This window comes from Macaca mulatta, chromosome 2 (genome assembly GCF_049350105.2).
Source record: "Macaca mulatta isolate MMU2019108-1 chromosome 2, T2T-MMU8v2.0, whole genome shotgun sequence".
Classification (NCBI taxonomy): Eukaryota; Metazoa; Chordata; class Mammalia; order Primates; family Cercopithecidae; genus Macaca; species Macaca mulatta.
Window position 1 is genome coordinate 171,907,145 of NC_133407.1, and position 11,015 is coordinate 171,918,159.

The 11,015-nt window shown below is 41.1% G+C and overlaps 1 protein-coding gene across 10 annotated transcripts in view; it reads right to left on the reverse strand.

Moving 5' to 3' along the window:
• The window catches only part of PHLDB2 (pleckstrin homology like domain family B member 2), a 239,895-nt gene extending 230,698 nt beyond the window's left edge, over nucleotides 1-9,197 (reverse strand). For 6 of the 10 annotated variants that reach the window (XM_077994275.1, XM_077994274.1, XM_077994264.1 and 3 more), the window contains exon 1: nucleotides 8,869-9,109. The gene's annotated coding sequence lies outside the window, so the exon portion shown is untranslated. Of the gene's footprint in view, nucleotides 1-8,868 lie in introns of all 10 variants that reach the window. The other 4 variants (XM_077994246.1, XM_077994245.1, XM_077994260.1 and 1 more) reach the window with 2 other exon arrangements.
• Between the last annotated feature and the right edge of the window lie 1,818 nt (nucleotides 9,198-11,015).

An 11,015-nucleotide genomic window follows, 5' to 3' on the forward strand; every position in this document is an offset into this window, starting at 1 on the left:
TCTTGTTGCAAAATTGATTTAATGCCCTTCTCATATTAACGTTCTTTCCATGTAATACACATACACACAGACATGCACACACACACACACACACACACAAACTTGTAAATTATTTTAGTTCCATCTCAGTCACAGAAAGACACTTGGTGCCCACAAATGCCTGAAGATTTATGGCATGAAAGTCTCCTCTGTTCAAAATGCTGCCTCCCTCCCTTTTGGCCTACTGGTCAGTGAAGCATGGGACTATCAGAGACAGTTCTGCATCTTCCTCTACTGGATAAGCCCCCTCTTCCCTTTTTCACTGGGAGGCAGGTGCTCAGGCACAGATGGGAGACCCATGGACTCTTGACTATCAATGAGTGAGGGCTTTGGGTAGGTGTATGAGATTAGTTTTTGAAAGTAGGAGAAAAGAGTTCTATTTTACATCATGCTCTGAAACTCTTTTTCTCCTGTGAGAAAGCTGGCAGGACTAGAGAATCCAGTCCAATAATAGGAATTCAGTTCAATTCAAGAAGCAATGGTGCTCACTGACTGGAGAACAACTTGTAAAGGTGCCAGCTGGTACTTGGTCGTTAGCATTAGGACTTTGTGAGATTGTCTCCATGTTTCAGCACCTTGTCTGATTCTTTTTTTTTTCATCATTGTTGTTGATATTTCTTTGCTTTTAGCTTTTTTCCCACTCTCCTCTCCCCACTGTTTTTCTTTTTTTCACCTTGATGGGCATGAATTGAGGCATTGAGGTCTGTATCTGAGTTAAGTTGGACATTGACAATGGTTGTTGGAATCATGGGCTGTTCCGATTCTCTGACTTCGTTAAGAAATGTTATATGGTTGAATCATAAGCCTGTCCTCTTCCTATCCTACCTTAAGTGAATGTATATGGGGTGGGGGGCAAGCCAAGGATGACTTTTGGTGATCGTTAGTTTTGTGGCTTCTAAAGAGTGAGTGTAGTTAATACAGGTGTGACAGTCAACTAAGCATTATATATTTTGTTACGTGTTATCTATCCCTCTTCCCAAGACACTACCTAAGAAGAAGTTAGTTAGATATTAGGAATAGAGTAGAAACAGAGAAGTGGGTATGTTCAATAAGATTTTTGTTGAGTATAACAGAAAGTCACTTGAAGAGTCTGCCAAGAAATCAGTTGGTTCTTACTGAATTTATGGCATCATCTGCCCCCTTCATGTACCTTGAAAATTACCAGATATCCCCTGGTGATGATAATTAGTTCTCTCTCTCTCTCTCTCTCTCTCATATTTAGCAAGGACAATAACAGGCAGCAAAGTGATGCAGCCTCTAAATGCTGCTGAGACATAAGACCATTGATGCCCAATTTCTTTCAGCATTTTTCTTCTTGGACCTGAGGTTCTTTGCCATCACTTGTGACTGTGGTTCTTCAGGGTCTTAGCACTCCCTAGGCATGGGTCTGGGTGATAAGATAAACCAGTGTGGGCCATGATGATATCACACTTTATTTACTGAAATGTCTAGCTATGCCTTGCTGTTTGGTGCAATTAGTAGGTTCCTTTGAGTTGTACTGCCTGGGCTGCTTTCTCTCATACAGTATCATAGTGAGCAAGCGTTATTCTTTCCTTTTCACGTGGAGAAGGAGAGCAAAAAGAAGTAAAATAACCTCAGGTAAAAAAAAATTTTTTTTAATGCTTGAAATAGAATGTCATAATTCTGCTACTCATCTTGAGGACCATTCATTTCTGCAGATTGTAATAGGGAAACCAGACTTCCTCTTTTAAAAAACCTGCCTTTTTGGTTCAGGGCCTGGAGGATGCAGTCTCCCTTCTTTGATATGACCTCTTTTCATTACAAATAGCCTTTCATGAAGCTTACAAGAAGGGACACGAGCACAGGCACCCAGTTAGCAACAACCTGGGAGAGTAACCCTGGGCAGGGCACCTGGGGTGGCTCCGGGAGAGGTAGGCAGACAGGGGTGATCTCAGGATCCGGAGCAGACTCAAAGCTTTTCTGCAGCCTGTGACCATTGTGGTGTTTTTCTTTTTTTTTTATAACTTCAGAAGAGGTGTGGATCTGTCCCTCACTCTCTGCCTTTTGTTTATAATGTCATCTTCTCCTCCTCCTCCAAACACACACAGTTCCATCTGACTCACTGCCATGTTTCTGTAACCTTGGGCAAGTCACATCACCTTTAAGGGCTTCCGTTTATTTATAAAGAGAGAATGATAGTCATGACTGCCTGCTTGCTGGAGCTTGCATAAGTGACACACAGGCATGGCAAAGCTGAATGCTGGACACGAGAACTCAGATGTGGTTCTTGCACTCTTCCAGCCAAATGGGTTTCTTCTCTAGTAAAGATCAATGCCCAGCCTCACCAATTTATAACATCTTCAAGGTGGCATAGCTGGGATCTCTTGAGCAGTTTTTTCATTCCCCTTATTTACCCAAGAGATAGGAATGATCTCCCTAGAGAAATTAAAATTATTTCTGTATTTTCCTTAAAGAACTTTCTGAAGTAAACTTTTCTAGTTTTGCACAGAACACAGAATATCAAAACTAGAGAAGACATTAGAGATGTTATACTCTCAATCCCCTGCCTCCATTTTGAAAATGAGAAAATTGAGGCCAAGAGAGCTGAAGTGATTTGCCCAGAGTTGCCCTGTTGGTGTGTGTAGTAGCAGAATCAAACAGAACTGAGGTCTGCCTATGTGCTGTACCACTGAGTTGGGGGTTGGCAGAAGAGAAAGTAGACCCCCAATGCCCTATTCCCTCTACACCAATGGTTAACACTTCCGATTCTTTTCTTCAGTCTCCCCTAGCAATTCCAGTTTTCTTTTGATAAATCAATTTCTTGATAAAATTCCTAGTTTATTACTAATTTAGTATCACCAACAAATATTTACTGAGAACCCATTATCTTCTTGGTACTGTATAATGATTAAAAGTACACATACACATACAGATATACACACACAGGCAGACACACACATACATGCACACTCACATACACACAAATATAGAGGACTCTAAAGAAGCTGTGGTTGGTCTACTGGATAAATTTAAAACCTTCTCATCGCCGATAAGTGGCAAGATTATTTAATCCTATGTCAAAGACAGTGTCTAACACACTTCTGGGAAACAGTAGATGATTGTTGCTGAACTAAGTAGATAACCCATCAATAAATGTTTGTGGTTATCCATAATTAGAATGCAGATGAGTAAAGATGTGAAACTGAGCCACCATCAAGATGTCTAAAAATTGGCATAAAGCCACAGAGAAAGATAACAGTGCTGTCAGGCCTAGGATGCCTCTGTTGGACTATTTTAGTTTAATTTGTTGGACTATAATTTATCAACACAACTATATTCTATAACAATACTATTCTTATGGAAAATGGAGAATTTTCATTTTGCAAAGAAAAGCAAAATGAGATGAATTTGAGTAGAGAACAGTCACATTCTGGGAAGTCTAGGCATTAGCTCTTCCTATGATCAGGATTCCTTTCTAGGAAGCAGAGCTAAATTTTGTGGGATACATGTATTTGAAATGGAAAGTACATCTCCTTGGAATTTGTAGGGGTATTGGCTTTCCTCGGGTCATAGAGAGAAGCCTGCCACCTGCCAATTTACTGCAACATCTTCTGGCCGACCTCTCCTGGGTTTTCTCTTCTCTTGAAGCCTGCTCACGTACTAACCACAAGTCTTCAGCTGTTTACCTTGTGAAACCTAATGAGATCACCACAAAGTAGGCCCCATGGACGAAAGCCATCATTCCACAGAAGTACACATGAGCTCCAGCCAAATGCACTATATAAGGCTTATCTTGAGAAATGAATCCTTGAAAACATCAGCCCAGTGATGACAAAAAAGAATTCTGCCTAGTTAGGGTTCTCTGCAGGAAGTGTTTTTAATATTATTTTGGCTTTTGAAAAAAAAAAGACTTTGTGGGGGTTACCTCAGTGCACAGTGAAATCACAAATTCAAACTGTTTGAATCCTGTCCTCCAAATACAGAGGTCTTATGTGAAAACAATCTCATTTTCATTTTACTTTCTGGGAAACCCTCCAAGGCATGGTGAATTGCCAGCATTTTGTGACCTTCAGTTCCTTTACTGCTCTCATGGGAGACTTGACCTTGGAACTTAGAGAGGAGGGAAACAAGTTTTGGGTGGGTCAGGGGCAGAAGTTTCATTCACTCTGCTTGATCATTGCCCAAAACTATGGGTTCTCCTGCACCAAGATCCTTAGAACCTCAGAGGTCACAGAAATGGGTACCAAAAAGTATGATGAGGATGCACGTTAACACCAAAGCAAGGATGTGGACAACACGACTGTCGCATAGGATGGAGACTCAGGCAGCCAGCCAGGGGCAATTCCCAGTGAAGCATTAGGGATAAGAAAACACTTGATCTCCAGATGCATAACTGATGCAGGGCTCCCTGACCCTTCAGAACATCTTAGGACTGAAATGGAATTCCTAGGGCATGAGGTTTCCTCCTGTAACTCTAGCCGGTTTCTGTAGGGTTGAAACTACAATAATGGATTCTCAATTTGTAGAAGGACTTCCTTAGGTTCCATACCACTTGGCAACTGTTTGACTCATGAGACAACCATCTAACTACAGGGTTAGAGAGGGCTTATGCATCTCAAGACACCATGCGGTCTCTAGCCCCTACTCATGTATACTGTTCTCTAGGCACACAACTAATTAGAAGACAGCGGTGGCTTATCCTTCTAGCAAGAACCCCTTTGATACCTTATTTTACTCATGGGCACATGGGCTTGAAAGATTTTTTGACTTTAAGGTGGATTTTATTAAGTAACAATTATTGTCTTTATTTTCATTACTCTATGAAAATCTAATTAGAATAACAGCATTACCACACTCACCTGTTAGAATTCTAGCCCAAAGCAAAGCAATCAATATTTGAATGGTCTCTGCCTGAGAATAGGCTGTGTATTCACTTGGCATTTTTAATTTCTGAAAATTTAAATAAAAAGCTTGTAGGCCCCATTCCTACCATTTGTAGGACTTAGGAATCCAGGGAACTGCATGAATATTTAATTTAAAAAAGAAAAAAAAATTTGGAGTCCCAAGACCTAAGGGACTTAGCTGAGTGAGACTGAGAAGGGCATTCACCTGTATAAGTCTCAGGTTCCTTATCTGAAAGGATATCATCTGAAAACAGTACTCATCTTACAGGGCTGAGGTGAAGATTAAATACAACTATTGACATACTGGACATTTTTGAAAAATGTAGCTGATTTCAAAGACTGAAATTTCACTGCAGAAATAAAATTTTTAAAAAGTTGGGTATAATAAATGACAAATTTGTCTTGTACATTGCATTAAAGTCAATCAATCAAACAAACAAAACAATGTTTATAAACTAGGAGATAAGAACAATTTTCTCTCTCAGCTTCAGAAAGGAATCAAAGCACTGACTCTTGGGCAATTGCTGTTGTGTGTGTGTATATGTGCATGTGTGTTTTGTGGTTCCTTTTCTAGAGAAAGGAAAACCACTGTCATATTGAGTTTTATGCTTATACTCAAGTACATCAAGAACATCTGGTGTGGGTGGAAAGGGGGAATAAATATGTACTCTAAGGATCCGATCAAATAATTTAAAAAGAACTTTTTTTACTCTTTTACATGTAGAACGTGAACAGTGTAGACACTGTTGGGTGAGTATGTTTCCCAGAACAGAATGCTGAAGAACATGGGATTTGGAGTCAGACCTCAACTCAAATTTTACCTCATCTTACTAGCTCTGTGACTTGGGCAAGTTGCATAGGTTTGTTATGAAAATTAAATGAAAAAAAGTGTAGATAAGAAGGCAGCAGTTCATAGTAAGTAGTTGATACAGGTGAAATGTTGTGATGAGTCTTTGTGTTTTAGCTTCAACTTTCTTTCTCCTAGTGTTTTAGTTGATGAAAATGATGGCATGTAAATACAGTTCATGCGAGGTCAGTTGATTAGTAAAGGGTACTAGTAGACATGGTGATGCAATCCCTATTTGTAATGCCTTTGCTATCACACACTTGAGATACGTGTGAGGCAAGTCATTAAAAACCCTTTGTTCAAAGACATTTAGTCGACCTCATTTCATGATGGCATTTCTTTATCTTGATCTTGTAAATGCTCAGGAATTGTGGCTGCTTTGGAATTTATGACAGACAGCCAATGGAATCTTTAGGACATATCTGAACAAAAGTGAAAATAGGGGTGGGGGGTGGATTAAGGCTTCTACTGTACATTACTCATTCACTGCTCAAATGACACCAACAAGCCATTTAGACTCCAAGCCGACATGGGTATCTTTGGATTGCAGATGGTGAGAGCCTTGATAGGAGGGACTATTGATTGTTTCTCTGGCTTTAAGCCTCTTTGTGCCCAAGTCTCTTAGATTTAGATGAGTGGATATTTGCTGAGATGAGATAGTAAGTAAATTCTTGAGTTCCTTGAGAAAGACTGAGATAGGGTCATTTCTTCTCTGGAAATAGTTCAGATGTTGTACTTTAGTTGGGGCTCATGGATTTGAGTCTACAGTATAAAAAGGGGCAAAGACCTAGCCTGAGGATTAGCTGGGTTATTTAGAAAATATTCAGAACAGAGAAGACTCCAGTGACTGCCACAACTAAAAACACTTCCTTTTGCTCTTGCCTGTTCTATCCTTTTCGGAAGTCCAGTACTGGCCTTTCGGTTACAGTGGCTCAGGCATGGCACATCCAAGAGCCAGTGGAGAACTTCTGACTGTATTGGTCAGCCTTGCTTACCTCAGTGACCCTTCAATTTACGCTTATCCATATGGTCATCTCCATGACCTTATGGGAAAAGCACTGGGTTGGGAACAAGGTAGAACTGAGTAGAATCCAGGCTCAGACTAATTGCATGATTTTGGACAAATTAATTAACTTCCATATTCTAACTACCTAACATTTAAAAACAATGACAATGCCTATCCTAATCTAGTTAATCTGAAGAGTAGTCTTCCTCTACTTACTATCCAATATTCAGGAAATGGAAAGAAAAAGCTGGATATACCCTTAGGGGCTTCCAGTGTGTTTTAGGCCCTGAGGCAGAAGCTACAAAAAAAGGACAGATCAGACCTGTGTGTCTGTCCCTAAGGCAGCCTTCGGTAATGTGGGGAAATATGGCCAATGCATAATTAAAAAAAAAATTTTTTTTTTTGTAGAGACAGAGTCTCACTTTATTGCTCAGGCTGATCTTGAACTCCTGGCTTCAAGCAATCCTCTGCCTCACCTTCCAAAGTGCTGGGATTACAGGCATGGGTCACCATGCCCAACCTAGCCAATCATTTGATCACCCCAAGATCCTTTTCCCTCGTCAAAACCACCTCCATCACTTGTATTATCTATAAACATCCTCTGGATGCCAGCCAGATTCACACTTAACATTTTGCAGTGCTTAATATCTTCACAGAAATGTATCAGTTTTCCATAATTCTCCACAACATTCTTGGGAGGTAGCACAGACTTACCCAAAATCACACATGGGTTTGTGTCTACAATGGCCTCCACTCTTGCATCTAGTTAACTGCCTCAGACACTAAATATTCAGCCACAAACTTTACCTGAGGTGAGTCACTTCGGTTCCACAACTGATTGACAAAAATAATGTCAAACATTACCTTGTCCTAGGTGACCCAACTGCTTCCCTAAAGGGAGTTCAGAAAAATAGGGCCTCAGCATTACCAGGCTTCTAACTAATGACTATAGGAGCCAGGAACCACTGCACAGGCCTGAAAGTTGTATGTGGTGACAATATAACAACATTTCTGCAATTAGAGGAGTTATATTCAGACTTAAGGAAGAGTGAATCATACTTGATAAAAATAACATATTTCTAGAGTGTATAGACTTGAAGGGGAAAATTTCTATGTTTTCTTTGGTGATTACTTTATAACTTTATTCTTCCTCAAGAATCACTCAATAACTTGTTTCATAGTTATCATCTCCTTCTTCCCCATAGACCTCCAGTGATGAGGGAAGCTCCCTCCACAGCCACAAGCTCTGTACCTAAAGTGGCATTGGTATCAGGTTTGCGTATTAGTTTTGCTCATGCTTGTTTATCATTGAGCTGGGGAGGGAAGGCCTTGGGATATTTACTATTCTAGGAAGGAGAAAAACTTACTTCTGGTGAGAAGAGAATCTGGACTATAGCTTCAGAGAAGCATTTCTTCTATGTTTCCCATGTCTTTTCTACAGAGAGACTCAGGCCAGCAAAGGCTTTGGTGGTCCGCCACTCAGGGTAAGAAGCAGCCTAGTCCCAGTAAATGATTGACCTGGCTGCCGATGTGATAAGCTTAGGTAAATAGGCTTGATTCTGCTCCAGTAATTTCAGAACTTTTAACTCTCTAGGTTCCAAAGCAGAAAAATACACATGACTTCCTGAAAGAGTCTGTCATATGAGATTGACAGCCCTGTGAGTGGACCGTATATTTCTCAGAATATATTATTCTATACCATGTACTACAATATACTTACACTGTCCTCTCTGGTATGTCTTGAAAATGGAAAAAAATTATGCAAGGAAAATTCTGGAACAAAACCATGCTTGTGGAGCTACCACCAATGAAATCATTTTAACAAATCACACATATAATTTGTTATAATGAAAAATTTTTTTAAAACCTTCCAAGTTTCTGAAATACGTACAGGGGCAACAACAATTTTCAGAAGAGATAGAAGACAGAAGGAAAATACAGCCTGCTTTCCAGAATAGGCTGATGGAAAAATGACTGAATTCAGACACATACCCAGGTCTACCATATCTCCTTCAGCAGACCATCCTCAGAGACACTCTGGTGACAAGGCTGTGTACGGTGCTCATTTTGTGATCATGAGAGAAGGGCCAATGACCCAAGAGATCACCTACCTTGTCTGCTGCTTTTCAATCCTGACTCTTCCCTCAGCTTCTTTCCTGACTCAGCAGAGATGACCCACGGCTCTTCCAACCATTGCTGAAGAGAGTGGAACATTGGGAAGACACATTAACACAGGTTTCTCCTTTTCCCCAAGCATGAAGGTGAGGTGTTCCTTTCCACTTCCTTTCCTGCTCTCTCTGGCCTCTGCAGACAGTGGTCACAGGCAGCAACTTGCTTGCAGCCAGGTATGTTGACAGATGTGAAGGAGGGAGTCTGCCCTGGCCTCAGCCACCTGGTCTAGCCAATCATTACACACCAGGACAGACTCCTAATCCTGTTTAAATTCAACCAGAGCTGCACAGCAAAATCAGATGGCAGGACTGTAGGGGGCAGAAAGCACAGTCTGATAGCCATTGGCTATCCAGAAAAGTGATTCCCTTGTAACTGCATCTGGGAAGTGGACAAGAGGCCCTGAGAATAGTTTATAGAGGAAACGAAATTTTTATTCCTTTAGATTTTAGCCATCTCAGAGGAGATCTGCAAGTCACTTTATCAAATGTCCCATGTAATAATGGAGTTTCTTCTATTAAATTCTTGTATGGTGAGAAGCATCTGGCAGTTTTTCAAATAAATATGGCTACCATTCATTGAGAGAATGTTATATGTTATGCATTTCATGAATATTACCACAAATCCTCATGGTAATGTTGAGATTTTATTTCTTTTTTATGCATGAGGGAACAAAGGCTCAAAGGGGTAATGGTCCTGCAACTAGTAGGTGCTGAAGCCAAGAATTGAATCCAGATCTGCTCTAAGACCTGCACCAGCATCAGTAAACCTTTCCATACATTCTGTGGTAGGTTGAGTTATAGCCCCCCAAAAATGTCCACATCCTAATCTTCAGAATCTACGAGTATGTTATCTTACATGGTAAAGGGGACTTTGCAGACGTGGTCAAGTTAAGGATCTTCAGATGGGAGATTATCCTGGCTTATCCAGGTGGGCCCAGTGTAATCACAGGGGTCTTTATGAAAGGTCAGAATAAGACAAAGAGATGTGATGGCCTGTAATCCCAGCACTTTGGGAGGCCAAGGCGGGCAGATCATGAGGTCAGAAGATCGAGACCATCCTGGCCTACACGGTGAAACCCCGTCTATACTAAAAATACAAAAAATTAGCTGGACGTGGAGACAGGCACCTGTAGTCCCAGGTACTCGGGAGGCTGTGGCAGGAGAATGGTGTGAACCCAAGAGGTGGAGCTTACAGTAAGCGGAGATCGCCCCACTGCACTCCAGCCTGGACAACAGAGCGAGACTCCGTCTCAAAAAAAAAAAAAAAAAAAGAAAGATGTGATGACAGAAGCAGGGTGAGCGATTGCTATGCTGCTGGCTTTGGAGGAAGGGGCCATGAACTAAGGAATGCAGGCCGCTTCTGGAAGCTGAAAAGGCAAGGAACTGGATTCTACTCTAGGGCCTCCAGAAGGAGCATGGCCACACTGACCATTTTAAACTACTGTTGTAAGTACTAAGTTTGTGGTAAATTTGTATAGGGACTATAGAACATGAATACACATTCCCTCAGAAATACTCTTTATGATGGTGAGATCACTGTCTCACTTAGCTTCCTATTCTACAAAGGAATACTCTTTATCAAGCTAAGCTCGACCTTCTTTTTTTTTTTTTTTTTTTCATGATACTTTAGGTTCTAGGGTACATGTGGATAACGTACAGGTTTGTTACATATGTATACTTGTGCCATGTTGGCATGCTGCACCCATCAACTCGTCAGCACCCATCAACTCGTCATTTACATCAGGTATAACTCCCAGTGCAATCCCTCCCCCCTCCCCCCTCCCCGTGATAAGCCCCGGTGTGCGATGTTCCCCTTCCCGAGTCCAAGTGATCTCATTGAACAATGAGATCGCTCGATCTTCTTAAAATGGTCATTCATTGGTCCTAGCTCTTCCCTGCACATAAGGCACTCGGGGAGGCAGCTGGAAATGGTGGCAAACAGCACTGGGAAGTGAATCAGAATCTGGATTCTAGTCCCACCTTTGCCTTAGCCAGTCGGTTCTCTCTGGCTTTCAGTTTTCTCTCCTATAACATTAATGCCTTGTACAAATGTTCTTTGATCCCTTCTATATCTAAAGCCATAATAT